The following is a 21,805-nucleotide window of genomic DNA, read 5'->3' on the forward strand; positions in this document are numbered from 1 at the left end:
CTCCCTCGCTCCGTCTCTCCCTCGCCGCCCGCCCACCTGCCTCGCTCCCCTGCTCGCCTCCGCCGCGCCAGGCAGGGCGCCGCGCTCGCTCTCTCTCGCTCGCTCTGCCGCTCCCCGCCTTCCCTGCCGCTCGCCCGGGCCGGGACAGGGGCTCCCGCCAGCCATGCCGAAGCCGCCGGCCGCCCTGCTGCTCCGCTCGGCGGCGAGCCGGCCCGGGGACAGCGAGCTGGGGCCGCCAGTTCCGGGACTGGTGCCTGCGCACCTACGGCGACTCGGCCAAGACCAAGACGGTGACCCGGAGCAAGTACCAGCGCATCGCCGAGGTGCTGCAGGGGGGAGCGGCGGCGGCCGGAGGAGGAGGCGGCGGCGGCGAGAAAGGCAAGTTCCAGTTCTGGGTGCGCTCCAAGGGCTTCCGCCTGGGCAACGGGACGCGCGAAGCGGCCGCCGCCGCCAAGATGGGCAAGGGGTGGTCTATGTGCCCGTGAAGACCGGGACGGTGAGTGTGCGGCCGCGTCTCTGTGTGTGTCTGTGTGTCTGGCCCTCCCTCCCCACCGCATTGCCCCAGGCTGCCGGGCGCTGCCCCGTGGCTGGCGCATGGCGAGGGGCGCGCAAGGCGAAGGGAGCCATGCCCGGCGCTGCAGCCGCGCCCCCTTCGCCTTTCCCCTTCCCCGCCTCCCTCTCCCTCCCTCCCTCGCCCGAGCGGGAGGTCATTTGCGGGGTGGAGAGGGGAAGGGGCTGCCCGGCGAGGGAGAGAACCCGACGCCCCCTTGGGCCGGCGCTGGCGGGACGCGAGGGAAGCGCCCCCCCCCGTCCCCCGGTGCCTTGCCTTGCGCGCCCCTCTCCAAAACGCGCGCCTTTCGCCGAGCGCGGCGGGAGGTCACTTTGGTGGGGAACCAGCAGCCGGGGAGGGGGGGGGGAGACCCAGCAGCCGGGGTGGGGGGACGCGGCAGCCTCCCTCCCTCCCCCCCTCCCCCGACCCGCAGATGCCCCACTTCCTGGAGCTGGGGAGGGGGGGAGCAAAGGCCGACTGTCCGGCGGGGCTCTCCCCCCTCTCCATTGCGCGCTCCCCGCCGCGCCTCCACGTTTTTTTTTGGGGGGGGGCGCGCCGTCCCGCCCACCCGCGCCGTCCCGGGAAGCGGCGAGCCGCACCGGCCTGGAGGACTGGCTGGCTGCCTTCTCCCCTCTCCACCTGCTTCCCGTCCCGCGCCGCCTCCTCCTCCGCCGCCGCCTTCCCCCGCCAGGAGGGGCAAGCGAGGCGGGCTGCGCTCTCCCCCGCGGCCGCCTCCCTGCCCTCCTCCTCCTCTTCTGCCCGGCCGGGGGCGGCCAAGGGCAGCGCCGGAGGGCTGGCGGTGGCGGTGGAGAGAAGGCAGCAGCAGCAGCAGCAGCAGCCGCCGCCCGGGCCGGCCTGGGCGGGCGTCTCTCTCTCTCTCCTCTCCTCCACTCCCTCTCCTCGGCCTGTCCCGCCGAGCCAGCGCCTGCCCCGGCCGGCTTGGCAAAGCAGAGGCGCTCATTGTTCGCTGCCCGGGCGGCTGGGGAGGCCAGCCTGCAGCTCCACGCTCCCCCCCCCCCCTCCGCGCGCCGCCCCGGGGCTCATTGTTCCCAGGCGGGCCTGCTGGCTTCCCCAACCTCCCCCCCCCCCGCCCCTCTTCCCAGTCCCCAGCGTTGAAACTTCCAGCTTGCTGCAAGCGGGGGCGACGAGGAGCGCGGGGGGCGGCGGCGGGAAGAACTGCCTTGTGCATGGAGCGATTTGCATGCAGCCTCTCTTCCAGCGCGCGCCCCCCCCCCCCCGGTTCCCCTCCCTCCCTCTCCTTCTCCTCCTCCTCCTCCTTTGCTCAGCTGGCTGTGCCAGGGTGGGGTTGGGCAGGCTTCTCTCCCTCTAGCCAGCATCTCTCTCTCTCTCTCTCCCCCTCCAACCTCCCCCCTGGTCCCTTCCACCATCTGCCCAGGAGAGATTGGGCGCGCTTGGCAGACAATTGGCCGTGGTAGCCTGGCCGGGGGAGGGGGCAGGGGGGGGGGGGAGAAGTGCACTTGTGTGTCTTTCCTTCCCCCCCACCCCGCCCCTCCCTGGGAAGGAGGCACTGGCTGAGCTCAGCCTTTGCTGCTTGGGGTGGGCAGGGCGAGCGTTCGGAGGGGGGGGGAAGCAAAGTGTCTGCCACTGGAGGAGCAGGGGAGGCGCACTTATTTATTTAACACGCCCCCCCCCTCTCTTCTCCCAGCTAGCTGCTGCCCTGGGCGGAGGCGTGAGAGCTGGGTTTTGGGGGGGGGGTTTGCAGGAAGCAAGGGGCCGTGCCAACCATCCCGGGCTGCCCGTCTGCGGGGCACAGTTCTGCTGCCCTCTTTTCTCAGAGGGGGGAGGGGTGAAGGGAGAACAAGCCTTTTCTCTCCCCCCCCCCCAGCAAGCAGGGAGTTTAATATTGAGGCTGCAAATCAATGCAAGGCTGGGTGGCTGGAGAGGGGCGACCCCCCCCCCCTCCAAGCAGCAAACCCCAACCGGTCTTTTCCTGTCCCTGCTAACCCCCCCCCCCCCCCTCCTGCTGAGCTGTTCCGGAGTCTGCCCGGGAGGGTTGAACAAGACTCCCTCTCCGGAGACCCAGACAGCCCCTGTCTTCCTTCCCCCCCCCCCTCCCGCCTGGTTGTGTCATGTGCTAGGCGCTCACACAGGCACACACGCAGATCCTTTCTGGCCGCCTTGTCTTTTGGGGATGGCGCAGGGTCTCCCGAGTTTGCATGGGCTGGTCCGTCCGTGTGTGGCAGGACGGGAGGGGGGGGGGAAGCAGGTAGAGACAGGAGTGGCGCCCGACACACCTCTCAGTCAACAACCACAGCCAGGCCCCCCGCCCCCCAAGAAGTCTCTGTAGGGACAGCCGCTCTTTCTCTCTCTCTCTGATTCTCAGCAATTTCCTCACCTGCGAGCAAAGGGAACGGAAAGGGATGCCTTGCAGAGGGGAGAGTCACATCCAAATAGCCCGCCCCCCTCCGTAAATAGGCCTGCCGTCTCTGTTTTTTAAAAGCAACCAGACTGGTTTCTTTGCTGCCCAAATGGCACCCCGTGTCCCTTTCTCCCAATATTTGTGCTTCCTTGGAAGAGGGGTTAGGTTTCCCTTGGGCGTTCGCCGCTCAGCTCGGGATCTCGGCATGCCTGGCGTTGCAAAAGGTGGAGGGCACGTAACAAAAGCCTCCAGTCACTAAAACATATTGCCCAGATGTTGATGACTTAATGTAAAGAGATAATAAAATGTGACAGTATTTGCACCTTAAGAAAGCATATTACACGCAGGCTGGATTTTTGTGGTATTGACAATGGTAACCTTATTCTTTTTTTCCCCCTCTTACCCGTTCCCTCGTAATTTTTTGAAAACCAATAAAAATTTTCAAACACGGGGGGGGGGGGGAAAGCCATTTCCCTTGAAGTAGTCATACTGAGGGGGCTGGTTGTCCCGGGATGCTTTCGGTGCCCGTGGGGGTTGGGAGGAGAACATAAGAGAAGACATGTTGGATCAGGCTACTGACCCATCCCGTCCAACACTCTGTGTCACACAGTGGCCAAAACCCAGGGGCTATCAGGGGTCCACCGGCGGGGCTAGGGCACAAGAAACCCTCCAACTGTCCCCCCCCCCCCCACAAGGCTCAAGAAAACAGAGCATCACTGCTTCAGACTGGAGGGGACGGTGTCTTGATCCAACTTGGCTTCTCTTTTGTTTTTATATCCAGGGCAAGTGATGCTCTGTATTTTTGGTGCTGGGGGGCACAGTGGAGGGCTTCTAGTGCCCTGGCCCCACTGGTGGACCTCCTGATGGTGCCTGGTTTTTCTGGCCATTGTGTGACAGAGTGTTGGGCTGGAGGGGCCACTGGCCTGATCCAACAGGGCTTCTCTTATGTTCTTATGTGACACAGAGTGTTGGGCTGGATGGGCCTTTGGCCTGATCCAACATGGCTTCTCTTATGTTCTTGTTCTTATGTCTGGGGCAGTGATACTCTGTATTTTGGGTGTGGGGGAGGACTTCTAGTGTCCTGGGCCCCCCCTGATGGCACCTGGGTTTTTTTTGCCACTGTGTGACACAGAGTGTTAGACTGGAGGGGTCATTGGCCTGATCCAACAGGGCTTCTCTTATGTCTGGGGCAAGTGATAATCTGTATTCTTGGTGCTTGGGGGGGGCACTGTGAGAGGGTTTCAGGAGTTCTGGCCCCACTGATTTTCCTCTGGATGGCACCTGGGTTTTTTGGCCACTGCGTGCCACAGTGTTAGACTCGATTGGCCATCGGCCTGATCCAACATGGCTTCTTTTATGTTCTTAGGTCTGGGGCAAGTGATGCTTTGTATTCTTGGTGCTGGGTGGGCACAGTGGGAGGGCTTCTAGTGTTCTGGGCCCACTAGTGGACCTCCTGATGGCACCTGGGTTTTCCTGGCCACTGTGTGACACAGAGTGTTGGGCCGGATGGGCCTTTGGCCTGATCCAACATGGCTTCTTTTATTTTCTTATGTGACACAGTGTGTTTGACTGGAGAGGCCATTGCTGTGATCCATCATGGCTTCTCTTATGTTCTTATGTGACACAGAGTGTTGGACTGGAGGGGCCATTGGCCTGATCCATCGTGGCTTCTTTTATATTCTTATGTCTAGGGCAAGTGATAACATAAGAGAAGCCATGTTGGATCAGGTCAGTGGCCCATCCAGTCCAATGCTATGTGTCACACAGTACCCCAGAAACCAGGTGCCTTGGCTAACAAACCAAGTCTCCGGCCTACGCCCGGTTTCTGTGAGGTATGCCCAGAGGAAAACTCTCCCAACAGATTGTGCCCTCTAAGGGTCATATCAGTCAGCGCCCCTGAAATTGCACCCCACCCCCCAATGCCCACCTCGCCCCAGGGCTGCGTCTCCAAATCTCCAGGAGTTCCAGATGGTTAGAAGTGCTTCTCTCGCTATTCTGTGCCCCCCCCCCTTCCCGACTTGGCTCCAAAGGTATCCTCTTTATAGCACAGACAGACGGAAGTTCAGAGAGGGTGTGTTTATTATCTTAACCCCCCCGCAAGTCTCCTCTTGTGTGTGTGGTTGTGGCGGAAAGATGCGAGAGCATCTAGGGGCTTAACGTGGCTTGCCTGTTTCCAGCGCAGTATCTTGTGTGACCCGAGGCAGTGTGGGTGGTTAATGGGAACTTGGTGTTGGTCGTGCTGTTGGAGAAACCCCCCCCCCTCCCCGGGTGATGGAAGCATATTCTTCCTGGTGCTGAATTCTCTTGACAGCTTCAAAAGGGGATTGGATCAACATCTGGAGCAGAGGTCCATCAGGGGCTCTTAGCCACAAGGTATTGATGGAACTCTCTGTCTGGGGCAGTGATGCTCTGGATTCTTGGTGCCTGGGGGGGCAGCAGTGGGAGGGCTTCCAGTGTCCTGGCCCCACTAATAGACCTCCTGATGGAACCTGGTTTATTTGGCCACTCTGTGACACAGAGTGTTGAACTGGATGGGCCACTGGCCTGATCCATCATGGCTTCTCTTATGTTCTTATGTGACACAGAGTGTTGGACTGGAGGGGCCACTGGCCTGTTCCATCATGGCTTCTCTTATGTTCTTATATCTGGGGCAAATGCTGTGGGGGCACAGTGGGAGAGCTTCTAGTATCCTGGCCCCACTGATGGGCCTCCTGATGGCACCTGGTTTTTTTTGGCCTGATCAAACATGGCTTCTCATATGTTCTTATGTTCACAAGGTATAGGTGGAACTCTCTGTCTGGGGCAGGGATGCTCTGTATTCTTGGTGCTTGGAGGGACACAGTGGGAGGGCTTCTAGTGTCCTGGCCCCACTGGTGGACCTACTGATGGCGCCTGGGTTTTTGGCCACTGTGTGACACAGAGTGTTGGACTGGAGGGGCCACTGGACTGATCCAACATGGCTTCTCTTATGTGACACAAAGTGTTGGACAGAATGGGCCATTGGCCTGATCCAACATGGCTTCTCTTATGTTCTTATGTGACACAGAGTGTTGGACTGGAGGGGCCACTGGCATGATCCAACAGGGCTTCTCTTATGTTCTTATGTGGAACAGAGTGTTGGACTGGAGGGGCCATTGGCCTGATCCAACAGGGCTTCTCTTATGTTCTTATGTGACACAGAGTGTTGGACTGGAGGGGCCATTGGCCTGATCCAACAGGGCTTCTCTTATGTTCTTATGTGACACAGAGTGTTGGACTGGATGGACCACTGGCATGATCCAACATGCCTTCTCTTATGTGACACAGAGTGTTGGACTGGATGGGCCATTGGCCTGATCCAACAGGGCTTCTCTTATGTTCTTCTGTGACACAGAGTGTTGGACTGAATGGGCAATTGGCCTGATCCAACATGGCTTCTCTTATGTGACACAGAGTGTTGGACTGAATGGGCCACTGGCCTGATCCAACAGGGCTTCTCTTATGCTCTGATGTGACACAGAGTATTGGACTGGAGGGGCCATTGGCCTGATCCAACATGGCTTCTCATGTTCTTATGTGACACATAGTGTTGAACTGGATGGGCCACTGGCCTGATCCAACATGGCTTCTCTTATGTTCTTATGTGACACAGAGTGTTGGACTGAATGGGCCATTGGCCTGATCCAACATGGCTTCTCTTATGTTCTTATGCGACACAGAGTGTTGGACTGGAGGGGCCACTGGCCTGATCCAACACGGCTTCTCTTATGTGACACAGAGTGTTGGATTGAATGGGCCACTGGCCTGATCCAACAGGGCTTCTCTTATGTTCTTATGTGACACAGAGTGTTGGACTGGAGGGGCCACTGGCCTGATCCAACACAGCTTCTCTTATGTTCTCATGTGACACAGAGTGTTGGACTGGATGGGCCACTGGCCTGATCCAACAGGGCTTCTTTTATGTTCTTATGTGACACAGAGTGTTGGACTGGAGGGGCCACTGGCCTGATCCAACAGGGCTTCTCTTATGTTCTCATGTGACACAGAGTGTTGGACTGGAGGGGCCACTGGCCTGATCCAACAGGGCTTCTTTTATGTTCTTATGTGACACAGAGTGTTGGACTGGATGGGCCATTGGCCTGATCCAACAGGGCTTCTCTTATGTTCTTATGTGACACAGAGTGTTGGACTGAATGGGCCATTGGCCTGATCCAACATGGCTTCTCTTATGTTCTTATGCGACACAGAGTGTTGGACTGGAGGGGCCACTGGTCTGATCCAACAGGGCTTCTCTTATGTTCTTATGTGACACAGAGTGTTGGACTGGAGGGGCCATTGGCCTGATCCAACAGGGCTTCTCTTATGTTCTTCTGTGACACAGAGTGTTGGACTGAATGGGCAATTGGCCTGATCCAACATGGCTTCTCTTATGTTCTTATGTGACACAGAGTGTTGGACTGAATGGGCCACTGGCCTGATCCAACAGGGCTTCTCTTATGCTCTGATGTGACACAGAGTATTGGACTGGAGGGGCCATTGGCCTGATCCAACATGGCTTCTCATGTTCTTATGTGACACATAGTGTTGAACTGGATGGGCCACTGGCCTGATCCAACATGGCTTCTCTTATGTTCTTATGCGACACAGAGTGTTGGACTGGAGGGGCCATTGGCCTGATCCAACATGGCTTCTCTTATGTTCTTATGCGACACAGAGTGTTGGACTGGAGGGGCCACTGGCCTGATCCAACACGGCTTCTCTTATGTGACACAGAGTGTTGGATTGAATGGGCCACTGGCCTGATCCAACAGGGCTTCTCTTATGTTCTTATGTGACACAGAGTGTTGGACTGGAGGGGCCACTGGCCTGATCCAACACAGCTTCTCTTATGTTCTCATGTGACACAGAGTGTTGGACTGGAGGGGCCACTGGCCTGATCCAACAGGGCTTCTTTTATGTTCTTATGTGACACAGAGTGTTGGACTGGAGGGGCCACTGGCCTGATCCAACAGGGCTTCTCTTATGTTCTCATTTGACACAGAGTGTTGGACTGGAGGGGCCACTGGCCTGATCCAACAGGGCTTCTTTTATGTTCTTATGTGACACAGAGTGTTGGACTGGATGGGCCATTGGCCTGATCCAACAGGGCTTCTCTTATGTTCTTATGTGACACAGAGTGTTGGACTGAATGGGCCATTGGCCTGATCCAATATGGCTTCTCTTATGTTCTTATGCGACACAGAGTGTTGGACTGGAGGGGCCACTGGTCTGATCCAACAGGGCTTCTCTTATGTTCTTATGTGACACAGAGTGTTGGACTGGAGGGGCCATTGGCCTGATCCAACAGGGCTTCTCTTATGTTCTTATGTGACACAGAGTGTTGGACTGAATGGGCCATTGGCCTGATCCAATATGGCTTCTCTTATGTTCTTATGCGACACAGAGTGTTGGACTGGAGGGGCCACTGGTCTGATCCAACAGGGCTTCTCTTATGTTCTTATGTGACACAGAGTGTTGGACTGGAGGGGCCATTGGCCTGATCCAACAGGGCTTCTCTTATGTTCTTATGTGACACAGAGTGTTGGACTGGAGGGGCCACTGGCCTGATCCCACAGGGCTTCTCTTATGTTCTTATGTGACACAGAGTGTTGGACTGGATGGGCCATTGGCCTGATCCAACAGGGATTCTCTTATGTTCTTATGTGACACAGAGTGTTGGACTCGAGGGGCCATTGGCCTGATCCAACAGGGCTTCTCTTATGTTCTTCTGTGACACAGAGTTTTGGACTGGAGGGGCCACTGGCCTGATCCAACATGGCTTCTCTTACATTCTCTCCTTGGTTCGGGTTGCAAGATTTTGATCCGCCCTGATATGCTGCCAGGCTCGACTCTGCCTCCCTTTTTTTCCGTCACGTCCCACCCTTTTCGCCGAAAGCCTTTTTGGTCCAGCATGACCTTGCTTCTGGACGGTGGCTATGGGGCGACCCGCTCTGTGACCTGTTGCTGGGGGGGGGGGTGCGGCCTGGTCTGCCTTTTGCTTGGGCGTGTGCGCACGGGCAGGGGGGCCTTCGCCGAGGGCAAAAAGCGCTGCTGGGACGTTGCTAACTGGGGCAATTAGCCCTGCCAATTAGTAGCGGGGATGGGAGTCTGGCACGGAGGGTTGCCATGGAGTCTGTCAAGCCAGGCTGGCGGCTGGGCTCTGCCCTGCTCTCCTCCCTCTCTCCCCCCTCCCCTCCCCGCTTTGTGACAGCTGCCAATTTGCTCTGGGGTTGCGCCGCGTTTGCCCATTCGCCTGTCACTGCGGGAGGGGAAAGGGCAGTGCCGCTGCCGGGCATCCCGAGTGAATGTCCTTGGGTTTGTGGGGGGGGGGGGGGTTTGCAGACAAAGGGGCTGAAATTCAGGCGGGGCTGCCAAGGGGGGGGGGAGTGCACTGGCTGCTCGGGCGTCTGCAGGTTGTCAAGAGAGAGGTCCTGGGGAGAGAGAGCAGGGGACCGAAGGAATGCGCGGAGGGCACCAGGCGAGGATAAGATCTTCCCTTTGCGAATGACAGCTCTGATTCTTGACTTCCACGCCGGAGGAGGAGGGCGCTGGGTTTGGCTTCAGGCGCCTGCCCGGCAGCAAACATGTATTTGATGGGAGTCTGCAGGGCGGCTCTTGTTTGTCCTGGCCTAACTTTCCCCTCCTCCTCTCCCCCCCCCAAATCCGTCCAAGGGGGCCCCATTGGCTTCAGGTGGATTGGAACGCAAGCCGACGGCTGGCTGGGCGGGCGCTGGGGGCAGCAGATGGCCGTGCTGTTGGAGAATAGGGCGGGCCGGCCAGCCAGCCCAGCCGGCCGGGGCTGTGTCTGCCGTTTCGGGTGGGGAGGGGCTGGGGCTCAGGGGCAGAGCATCTGCTTGGCACGCGGAAGGTCCCAGGCTGAGTCTTGGCGGCTCCAGTGAATAAGATCCTTTCGCTGTTCCACTCCTGTAGTCGGTGCTGTGAAATGCCTCCCGCTGGGAGGACTGGTGCCCGACTGAGCCGACGAAACCGGCCTTGTTGGACCCGAGGGTCTGATTCAGAAGGAGGGCACCTCATGTCTTCAAGAGCAAAAGGAAAAGCTATGTTGGATCAGGCCAGTGGCCCATCCGGTCTGACGCTCTGTTGTCACACGGTGGCCAAAACCCAGGGAATGTTAGGAGATCCACCAGCGGGGCCAGAACTCCAGAAGGCCTCCCACAGTTGCCCCTCAAGCCCCAAGAAAACAGAGCATCACTGCGCCAGACATAAGAACATAAGAGAAGCCCTGTTGGATCAGGCCAATGGCCCCTCCAGTCCAACACTCTGTGTCACATAAGAACAGAAGAGAAGCCCTGTTGGATCAGGCCAGTGGCCCATCCAGTCCAACACTCTGTGTCACATAAGAACATAAGAGAAGCCCTGTTGGATCAGGCCAGTGGCCCATCCAGTCCAACACTCTGAGTCACATAAGAACATAAGAGAAGCCCTGTTGGATCAGGCCAGTGGCCCATCCAGTCCAACACTCTGTGTCACATAAGAACATAAAAGAAGCCATGTTGGATCAGGCCAGTGGCCCATCCAGTCCAACACTCTGTGTCACATAAGAACATAAGAGAAGCCCTGTTGGATCAGGCCAGTGGCCCATCCAGTCCAACACTCTGTCCAACACTCTGTGTCACATAAGAACACAAGAGAAGTCATGTTGGATCAGGCCAGTGGTCCATCCAGTCCAACACTCTGTGTCACATAAGAACAGAAGAGAAGCCCTGTTGGATCAGGCCAATGGTCCATCCAGTCCAACACTCTGAGTCACATAAGAACATAAGAGAAGCCCTGTTGGATCAGGCCAGTGGCCCTTCCAGTCCAACACTCTGTGTCGCATAAGAACATAAGAGAAGCCATGTTGGATCAGGCCAATGGCCCCTCCAGTCCAACTCTCTGTGTCACACAGTGGCCAAAAGCCCCAAGTGCCATTAGGTCCACCAGTGGGGCCTGGACACTAGAAGCCCTCCCACTGCTGCCCCCCAAGCACCAAGAATACAGAGCGTCACTGCTCCAGACATCAGAGCATAAGAGAAGCCATCTTCGATCAGGCCAATAGTCCATCCAGTCCAATACTCTGTCTCACACAGTGGTCAAAACCCAGGGGCCATCAGGAGGTCCACCAGCAGGGTCAGACCCCGGAACCCTTGTTACCCCCCCCCAAGCATCAAGACTACAGAGCATTGCTGACCCAGAGTGTTCCCTTTATACCTTGTGGCTAACGGCCACTCATGGACCTCTGCTCCATATATTTATCCAGTCCTCTCTTGAAGCTGTCTGTCTTGCAGCAGCGAGTTCCATGTGTTAATTACTCTTTGGGTGAAGAAAGACTTCCTTTTATCTCTTCCAAGCGTACTGGTCATTAATTTCATTGAATGCCTGTGAGTGCTTACATTGTGAGAAATGGAGGAAGAATGCGGGACCTTCTGCGTGCCAAGCAAAGACTCTGCCGCTGAGCCCCTGCTCCCCTAACCACTCTGCCATACTGCCTGTCTTATTTGTTATAATCACTTGATTCCCCAGAGGTGTGAAACATGCGGCCTGTGGGCCGGATCAGGCCCGCCGAGAGCTCCTATCTGGCCGCAAGCAAATCTGCTTCCTGCCTTCTCCCTGTCTCTGTCTTCTTTCTGCATTGCAGTTTGCTCTGCCAGGGTTTCTCAATAGCACAGGAGGTACACAGTAAAGCCTCTGTTTTCTCCATTGGCTGAGGCTCCCCTCTTGGGGAGGATGGAGGGGGGAGAGAGAGAGAGTTGCTTTGATACTGACCACAATATTGCAAGAATGCTATACTTTAAGCATATTTTATTTTAGGAGTTCTTTTTTAAAAAAACCCCTTAATTGCGTTTGTGTCCTCTGTAAAGTTTATATTTCCGCTACCTGGCGTTACATTTTACGATGCACCTGGCCCGGTCCGACAAGGCAAATGCAGTTTTGGGCTGCATCAACAGAAGTCTAGCATCCAGATCATGTAAAGTGATGGTATCGCTTTACTCTGCTCTGGTAAGACCTCACCTGGAGTCTTGTGTTCAGTTTTGGGCACCGCATTCTGAGAAGGATCTAGACAAGCTGGAACGGGTCCAGAGGAGGGCGACGAAGATGGTGAGGGGTCTGGAGACCAAGTCCTATGAGGGAAAGGTTGAAGGAGCTGGGCATGTTTAGCCTGGAGAGGAGGCGGCTGAGAGGTGATTTTGTCACCATCTTCAAGTACTTGAAGGGCTGTCCTGTAGAGAATGGTGTGGAATTGTTTTCTGTGGCCCCAGAAGGTCAGACCAGAACCAATGGGTTGAAATTAAATCAAAAGAGTTTCCAGCTCAACATTAAGAAGAACTCAGGAGGTGGTGGGCTCTCCTTCCTTGGAGGTTTTTCAACAGGCTAAATGGTCATCTGACAGCAATGAAGATCCCTTTAGCCTGGAGAGGAGGCGGCTGAGAGGTGATAGGATCACCATCTTCAAGTCCTTGAAGGGCTGTCCTATAGAGGAGGGTGTTGAATTGTTTTCTGTGGCCCTAGATGGTAGGACCAGAACCAATGGTAAGACCTCACCTGGAGTCTTGTGTTCAGTTTTGGGCACCACATTTTAAGAAGGGTATAGACAAGCTGGAACGGGTCCAGAGGAGGGCGACGAAGATGGTGAGGGGTCTGGAGACCAAGTCCTATTAGAGAAAGGTTGAAGGAGCTGGGCATGTTTAGCCTGGAGAGGAGGCGGCTGAGAGGTGATAGGATCACCATCTTCAAGTACTTGAAGGACTGTCGTATAGAGGATGGTGCAGAATTTTTTGGGGGGTTGTCCCAGAAGGTAGGACCAGAACCAGTGGGTTGAAATAAAATCAGAAGAGTTTCCGACTCAACATTCGGAAGACTTTTTACAGAGCGGTTCCTCAGTGGAACAGGCTTCGTCGGGAGGTGGTGGGCTCTCCTTCCTTGGAGGTTTTTCAACCGATGCTAGATGGCCCTCTGACAGCAATGCTGATCCAGTGAATTTAGGGGGAGGTGTTTGTGAGTTCCCTGCATCGTGCAGGGGGTTGGACTAGATGACCCTGGGGGGGTCCCTTCAAATATGATTCTATGACCCATGATGTCCCTGTGAATTAATGTTCCCATGGTTAAGATCCTGGCTCAGGTCTTGCAAATGGTTGGCCATGGTTTCCTTGATTGTCAATCCACGTCCTTTGGCCTTTTCCTGTTTTTCCTGCTGCCTGCTATTTTTTGTAGCCTTATTGGAGAGCCGGTCTGGTGTAGTGGTGAAGTGTGCGAACTCTTATCTGGGAGAACCGGGCTTGATTCCCCACTCCTCCTCTTGCAGCTGCTAGAATGGCCTTGGGTCAGCCAGAGCTCTCTTATCTCAGAGAACCGGGTTTGATTCCCCACTCCTCCACTTGCAGCTGCTGGAATGGCCTTGGGTCAGCCAGAGCTCTCTTATCTCAGAGAACCGGGTTTGATTCCCCACTCCTCCACTTGCAGCTGCTGGAATGGCCGTGGGTCAGCCATAGCTCTCCTATCTGGGAGAACCGGGTTTGATTCCCCACTCCTCCCCTTGCACCTGCTGGAATGGCCTTGGGTCAGCCACAGCTCTCGCAGAGTTGTCCTTGAAAGGGCAGCTTCTGGGAGAGCTCTCTCAGCCCCACCTGTTGGGTGCCTGTTGTGGGGGAGGAAGGGAAAGGAGATTGTGAGCCGCTCTGAGACTCTTCGGAGTGGAGGGCGGGATATAGATCCAATCTCTTCATCTACCTCACAGGATGCCTGTTGTGGGGGAGGAAGGGAAAGGAGATTGTGAGCCACTCTGAGACTCTTCGGAGTGGAGGGCGGGATATAAATCCAATATCTTCTTCTTCTTATTGTCTTTCCCAGTGACTCTTGAGTTCTCACAATGGGACCCAAGCACGCTAGCCACAGGAGTCATTTCAGCCTCTAGGGCGGGTTCAGGCTCCATTTGATCTAAAACAGGGGTGGCCAAACTTGCTTAACGGAAGAGCCCCATGGAATAGATGTCAGATGTCTGAGAGCCACGAGAGGAGGAGAAGGAGAAGAAGAAGATATTGGATTTATATCCCGCCCTCCACTCCGAATCTCAGAGCAGCTCACAATCTCCTTTATCTTCCTCCCCCACAACAGACACCCTGTGAGGTGGGTGGGGCTGAGAGAGCTCTCCCAGAAGCTACCCTTTCAAGGACAAAGTCTCAGAGTGGCCTACAATCTCCTTTCCCTTCCTCCCCCACAACAGACACCCTTTGAGGTGGGTGGGGCTGAGAGAGCTCTCCCAGAAGCTGCCCTTTCAAGGACAGAGTCTCAGAGTGGCTCACAATCTCCTTTCCCTTCCTCTCCCACAACAGACACCCTGTGAGCTGGGTGGGGCTGAGAGAGCTCTCCCAGAACCTGCCCTTTCAAGGACAGAGTCTCAGAGCGGCTCGCAATCTCCTTTACCTTCCTCCCCTCACAACACACACCCTGTGAGGTGGGTGGGGCTGAGAGAGCTCTCCCAGAAGCTACCCTTTCAAGGACAAAGTCTCAGAGTGGCCTATAATCTCCTTTCCCTTCCTCCCCCACAACAGACACCCTGTGAGGTGGGTGGGGCTGAGAGAGCTCTCCCAGAAGTTGCCCTTTCAAGGACAGCGTCTCAGAGTGGCTCACCATCTCCTTTACCTTCCTCCCCTCACAACACACACCCTGTGAGGTGGGTGGGGCTGAGAGGGCTCTCACAGCAACTGCCCTTTCAAGGACAACCTCTGCCAGAGCTCTGGCTGACCCAAGGCCATTCCAGTAGCTGCAAGTGGAGGAGTGGGGAATCAAACCCGGTTTTCCCAGATAAGAGTCCGCTCACTTAACCAATACACCGAACTGGCTCTCAGGATGAACATCAGATGTTTGAAAGCCACAAGAGATGAATGTCAGATGTTTGAGAGCTGCAAGACATGATTGTCAGATGTTTGAGAGCTGCAAGGAAAGAAGGAAGGTGGAAAGAAAACTGGGGGGAAAAAAGCAAACAGATGAGGGGAGGAAGAGGTGGAAAGAAAGTAACTTTAATTATGTCTTCTCCAAACCAGCTGTGGGGGCCTGGAGACCCACACAATATGTGTGAAAGAGCCACATGTGGCTCCCGAGCCACAGTTCGGCCACCCCTGATCTAAAACTTGATTGGTTCGTTTGGCAGTGCGCGCCGTATCTGTAAAGTTCTCCTCCAGCTCCCTGCTTTCAGTACTCACGGCACTTTTAATATCGGCAGCAAAATGAAATGGTAGAAGGCCACGCCGCCGTTAACAATTAAGGACACACAGCAATGGGTCGGGGAATCAGAACCTCTTCCCTCCTTTCCGCAAGTGGATTGAACACACCAAGGAGTCGTTCCGAGTGGGTTTCCCATTGCCTATGTCTCCATAGCAACCCTGGACTTCCTTGGTGGTCTCCCATCCAAGTCTTAACCAGTTTGGTGTAGAGCCAGTTTGGTGTAGTGGTTAAGTGTGCGGACTCTTATCTGGGAGAACCGGGTTTCATTCCCCACTCCTCCACTTGCACCTGCTGGAATGGCCTTGGGTCAGCCATAGCTCTGGCGGAGGTTGTCCTTGAAAGGGCAGCTGCTGTAAAAGCACTCTCAGCCCCACCCACCTCACAGGGTCTTTGTCGTGGGGGGGTGGGGGAAGGTAGAGGAGATTGTGACCGCTCTGAGACTCAGAGTATAGGGCGGGATATAAATCCAAAATCATCTTCTCTTGAGAGGAACAGCTCTGAGAGGGTGTCTATTGTGGGGGAGGAAGGTAAAGGAGATTGTGAGCCGCTCTGAGACTCTTCGGAGTGGAGGGTGGGATATAAATCCACTATCTTCATCTACCTCACAGGGTGTCTGTTGTGGGGGAGAAAGGGAAAGGAGATTGTGAGCCACTCTGAGACTCTTCGGAGTGGAGGGCGGGATATAAATCTAATATCTTCATCTACCTCACAGGGTGTCTGTTGTGGGGGAGGAAGGGAAAGGAGATTGTGAGCCGCTCTGAGACTCTTCGGAGTGGAGGGCGGGATATAAATCCAATATCTTCATCTAACTCACAGGGTGTCTGTTGTGGGGGAGGAAGGTAAAGGAGATTGTGAGCCTCTCTCAGACTCTTCGGAGTGGAGGGCGGGATATAAATCCAATATCTTCATCTACCTCACAGGGTGTCTGTTGTGGGGGAGGAAGGTAAAGGAGATTGTGAGCCGCTCTGAGACTCTTCGGAGTGGAGGGCGGGATATAAATCCAATATCTTCTTCTTCTTCTTCTTAACCAGGTGCCTGGGGATTTGGGGGGTTTACAACGGGGATCACCTTAAGCTCAGAAGTGCATTTATTTATTTATTCCTCGCATTTATATCCCACCCTCCCCGCCGAAGCAGGCTCAGGGCGGCTAACAGCAATCCATCCCAAACAATAGAACAATAAGCAAACAATTAAAATGAACAGTCGTTATCAATTAACAGTTTAAGACAATTTAAAACAGTTTAAAATAATTAAAAACAATTTTTGGTGCTGGTGTTAGTACCATTACATTTAGCAAAGTGGGGCATCTACCTATACTGTAGTTAACTAAAGGCAAGTCGAAATAAAAGGTCCCACAAGGCCCTTCTTTACTGGGTGGTTTTGAGTTCAAATCGCAGGTGCTTTTGCTCAAATGGCCTCTTGCGGAATTCACTGCAGCTTAACGTGAGGAAGAACCTCCTGACCGTTAGAGCGATTCCTCAGTGGAACAGGCTTCCTCTTTGGGAGGTGTTGGGCTCTCCTTCCTTGGAGGTTTTTCAACAGAGACTAGATGGCCATCTGACAGCAATGAAGATCCTGTGAATTTAGGGGGAGGCGTTTGTGAATTTCCTGCAGTGTGCAGGGGGTTGGACTAGATGACCCTGGAGGTCCCTTCCAACTCTAGGATTCTATGAAGAAAGGCTGAAGGAGCTGGGCATGTTTAGCCTGGAGAGGAGGCGGCTGAGACGTGATAGGATCACCATCTTCAAGTCCTTGAAGGGCTGTCCTCTAGAGGAGGGTGTGGAATTGTTTTCTGTAGCCCCAGAAGGTAGGACCAGAACCAAGGGGTTGAAATTAAATGCAAAGAGTTTCCGGTTCAACATTAGGAAGAACTTTCTGAACTTATGGTCACATTCCACAGCCAGTTTCCTTATCGCCACCCTTCCAGGAAGCCCCACCCAACAATGGGTACATTCACAAACCAATTGCCCTCTCACCACACCCCCTCCAGCCTAGAAATAGCAGCTCTCCAGCAGCCCTGGCCTCACTCAATGCACAGCAGCCAAGAAGGTCAGAGCGCCTGCTCCGGCTGCAACGCCACTGAGGATGTTCTCCGCAGCTGAGAACGAAACGTCTGGAAGAAAAACTTTCACGCCACTTGAGCCCGAAAGATTCTACAAACCCTAACTTCCTGAGGGTTAGAGCGATTCCTCAGTGGAACAGGCTTCCTCGGGAGGTGGTGGGTTCTCCTTCCTTGGAGGTTTTTCAACAGAGGCTAGATGGCCATCTGACAGCAATGAAGATCCTGTGAATTTAGGGGGAGGCGTTTGTGAGTTTCCTGCATTGTGCAGGGGGTTGGACTAGAGGTCCCTTCCAACTCTATGATTCTATGAATTCTAGCCAGAGCTCCTTTGCCTATTAGGCTGCACCCCCCCGCCCCCGATGTAGCCAATTCTCCGAGAGCTTACAGAAAAGAGCCTTGTAAGCTCTTGGAGGATTGGCTACATCGGGATGGGGGGAGGGGGTGCAGCCTAATATGCAAAGAAGCTCCGGCTAGAATTCTACTCCTGTCCAAAACTAAAATAAAAAATGCTAAACAAGGAGAGGAGGAGGTGATCTGATGATTCTCTAGCAAGACTGTGGTGGTGGAGAGCACTGTCTAGTTACAGCTAAGTTCCGGCAACCCTCATTGGGTTTTCAAGGCAAGCGATGAATGAACGGTGGTGGTTTGCTATTTCTTACCTCTGTGTAGCAACCCTTGGTGGTCTCCCATCCATGTCCTAATGGAGCCAACCCTGCTTAGAAGAAAAAGATGATGATATTGGATTTATATCCCACCCTTCACTCTAAATCTCAGAGTCTCAGAGGAGCTCACAATCTCCTTTACCTTCTTCCCCCACAACAAACACCCTGTGAGGTGGGTGGGGCTGAGAGAGCTCTCCTGGAGGCTGCTCTTTCAAGGACAGAGTCTCAGAGTGGCCTACAATCTCCTTTCCCTCCCTCCCCTACAACAGACACCCTGTGAGGTGGGTGGGGCTGAGAGAGCTCTCCCAGAAGCTGCCCTTTCAAGGACAGAGTCTCAGAGTGACTCACAATCTTGTTTCCCTTCCTCCCCCACAACAGACACCCTGTGAGGTGGGTGGGGCTGAGAGAGCTCTCCTGGAAGCTGCTCTTTCAAGGACAGAGGCTCAGAGCGACTCACAATCTCCTTTCTCTTCCTCCCCCACAACAGACACCCTGTGAGGTGGGTGGGGCTGAGAGAGCTCTCCCGGAAGCTGCCCTTTCAAGGACAACCCCTACGAGAGCTACGGCTGACCCAAGGCCATTCCAGCAGGTGCAGGTGGAGGAGTGGGGAATCAATCTCGGTTTTAGAGTCTGCACACTGAACCACCACACCAAACTGGCTAACCAGGGTCAGCCCCGCTTATTTTCCGCAGTCTGACAAAATTGGGCTAGCCTGGGCCATCCAAGGAAGGGCCAAAGGTGGTTTTCCCATTGCCTGTCTCTGCATTGGAACCTTGGACTTCTAGGGTTGCCAATCCCCAGGTGGGGGCAGGGGATCCCCTGGGTTGGAGGCCCTCCCCCACTTCAGGGTCATCAGAAAGTGGGGGGGAGGGAAATGTTTGCTGGTCTCTCCATTGTTCCCTATGGAGATCATTTCCTATGGGGTATATTAGAAAGACAGAAAGCAAAAAACAGGGAAGGACAGAAGGCGAAAGAAGAAGGGGAGGGCAAAAAAGGAGATGGCTGGACGGTGTCTCCTGGCTCCGCCCCCAATGTCTCCTGGCTCCACCCCCAATGTCTCCTGGCTCCACCCCCAATGTCTCCTGGCTCCACCCCAAATGTCTCCTGGCTCGGCCCCAATGTCTCCTGGCTCCGCCCTCCAATGTCTCCTGGCTCCGCCCTCCAATGTCTCCTGGCTCCGCCCCAATGTCTACTGGCTCCACCACCAATGTCTCATGGCTCCGCCCCAATGTCTCATGGCTCCGCGCCCCAATGTCTTGTGGCTCCGCCCCCAATGTCTCCTGGCTCTGCCCCCAATGTCTCCTGGCTCCGCCCCCAATGTCTCCTGGCTCCGCCCCCCAATGTTCCTGGCTCCGTCCCAGTGTCTGCTGGCTTTGCCCCAGTGTCTCCTGGCTCCACCCCCAATGTCTTCTGGCTCCGCCCCCAATGTCTCCTGGCTCCGCCCCATGTCTCCTGGCCCCGCCCCCATGTCTCCTGGCCCCGCCCCATGTCTCGTGGCTCCGCCCCAATGTCTCGTGGCTCCGCCCCCAATGTCTCATGGCTCCGCCTCCAATGTCTCATGGCTCCGCCTCCCAGTGTCTCATTTCGAGTACTGTGTGCAGTTCTGGTCGCCGCACCTCAAAAAGGATATTATAGCATTGGAGAAAGTCCAGAAAAGGGCAACTAGAATGATTAAAGGGCTGGAACACTTTCCCTATGAAGAAAGGTTGAAACGCTTGGGACTCTTTAGCTTGGAGAAACGTCGACTGCGGGGTGACATGATAGAGGTTTACAAGATAATGCATGGGATGGAGAAAGTAGAGAAAGAAGTACTTTTCTCCCTTTCTCCCAATACAAGAACTCGTGGGCATTCGATGAAATTGCTGAGCAGACAGGTTAAAACGGATAAAAGGAAGTACTTCTTCACCCAAAGGGTGATTAACATGTGGAATTCACTGCCACAGGAGGTGGTGGTGGCCACAAGTATAGCCACCTTCAAGAGGGGTTTAGATAAAAATATGGGGCACAGGCCGTTGGCCTGATCCAACATGGCTTCTCTTATGTTCTTATGTTCTTAATGTCTCCTGGCTCCACCCCCCCCAATGTCTCCTGGCTCCGCCCCCCCAATGTCTCCTGGCTCCACCCCCAAAGTCCCCAGATATTCCTTAAATTGGACTTGGTCCAAACCCTGCTTAGCTTCTGATAATGCTATGAGATCAGGCTAGCCTGGGCCCTCCTCCATCAGGTCCGGGCACCAAGACACTAGACCTCAAGACTCTTAAAAAAAAAAAGTAAGAACAGGAAAGAGTTGTGATATTTATGAAGTCAGAATCTAACCTGCAAGAAATACCAATAAAGGAAGAGCAGCAGAGAGCTCTGAATCTTCCGGTCTGCGAGCCGGATGTCGAATTACTTCCAAATCATCCAGACTTAGTGTACACTTTTATGAGGCTCTTGACAAATGGGTCTGGGGCTCGCCTGAGTTTCTTCAGCCATAAATGTGCCACCAAGCTTAGAATCCTAGAGTTGGAAGGGACCTCCAGGGTCATCTAGTCCAACCCCCTGCACAATGCAGGAAACTCACAAACCCTCCCCCTAAATTCACAGGATCCCCATTGCTGTCAGAGGGCCATCTAGCCTCTGTTTAATAGCCTCCAAGGAAGGAGAACCCACCACCTCCCAAGGAGGAAGCCTGTTCCACTAAAGAATCGCTCTAACGGTCAGGAAGTTCTTCCTCATGTTGAGCCAGAAACTCTTTTGATTTAATTTCAACCCATTGGTCCTGGTCCTACCTTCCGGGGCCACAGAAAACAATTCCACCCCATCCTCTAGATGACAGCCCTTCAAGTACTTGAAGATGGTGATCGTATCACCTCTTAGCTGCCTCCTCTCACCCTCCTCTGGATCCGCTCCAGCTTGTCTGTATCCTTCTCAAAATGTGGTGCCCAAAACTGAACACAAGACTCCAGGCGAGGTCTTACCAGAGCAGAGTAAAGCGATACCATCACATCACGTGATGTGCACGCTATACTTCTGTTGATACAGCTCAAATTTGCATTTGCCTTTTTAGCTGCCGAATCACACTGTTGGCTCATGTTCAGCGTATGGTCCACTAAGACCCCTGGATCCTCTTCGCACATACCACTGCTAAGACAAGTCTCCCCCATCCTATAACCATGCAGTGGAGTTTTCCTACCTAAATGCAGAACTTTACATTTATCCCTGTTAAAATCCCTTTTGGCTGGACTTCTGCAGATGGATGCCTTTGGAGCTTCCTTCTGCGGCTGCGTCCAAGGTTGTGTGCTGTGCACTAGTCTTAGACACAGCTGTGATTCAACACACTGTGGACATGCTACTTAAAAATATTTTTTGTGTCATGTACCTACAACTTACACAGCTGCTCCCAAAGCAACAAAATCTGCTCAGCCACTTTTTAAAAACACGTGGTAGGTGCCAGGAAAGAAGAAGATATTGGATTTATATCCCGCCCTATACTCTGAATCTCAGAGTCTCAGAGCAGCTCACAATCTCCTTTACCTTCCTCCCTCCTCAACAGATACTCTGTGAGGTGGGTGGGGCTGAGAGAGCTCTCCCAGAAGCTGCCCTTTCAAGGACAGAGTCTCAGAGTGGCTCACAATCTCCCTTACCTTCCTCCCCCCCCCCCCACAACAGACACCCTGTGAGGTGGCTGGGGTTAAGAGAGCTCTCCCCAGAAGCTGCCCATTCAAGGACAGAGTCTCAGAATAGCCTACAATCTCCTTTACCTCCCCCCCTCATAACAGACACCCTGTGAGGTGGGTGGGGCTGAGAGAGCTCTTGTAGCAGCTGCCCTTTCAAGGAAAATTCTTACAATCCCGTATATCTTCTTCCCCCACAACAGACACCCTGTGAGGTGGGTGGGACTGAGAGAGCTCTGACAGAATCTGCCCTTT

At 54.6% G+C, this 21,805-nt stretch overlaps 1 protein-coding gene across 1 annotated transcript in view; it reads left to right on the top strand.

Annotated features, from left to right (window-relative positions):
• The first annotated feature begins 207 nt into the window (after positions 1-207).
• The window catches only part of NOL4L (nucleolar protein 4 like), a 245,452-nt gene continuing 223,854 nt past the window's right edge, over positions 208-21,805 (top strand). Inside the window, exon 1 of the mRNA XM_060230527.1 lies at positions 208-496. The gene's annotated coding sequence lies outside the window, so the exon portion shown is untranslated. The remainder of the gene's footprint in view (positions 497-21,805) is intronic.

This window comes from Heteronotia binoei, chromosome 2, assembly GCF_032191835.1.
Source record: "Heteronotia binoei isolate CCM8104 ecotype False Entrance Well chromosome 2, APGP_CSIRO_Hbin_v1, whole genome shotgun sequence".
Lineage (NCBI taxonomy): Eukaryota > Metazoa > Chordata > Lepidosauria > Squamata > Gekkonidae > Heteronotia > Heteronotia binoei.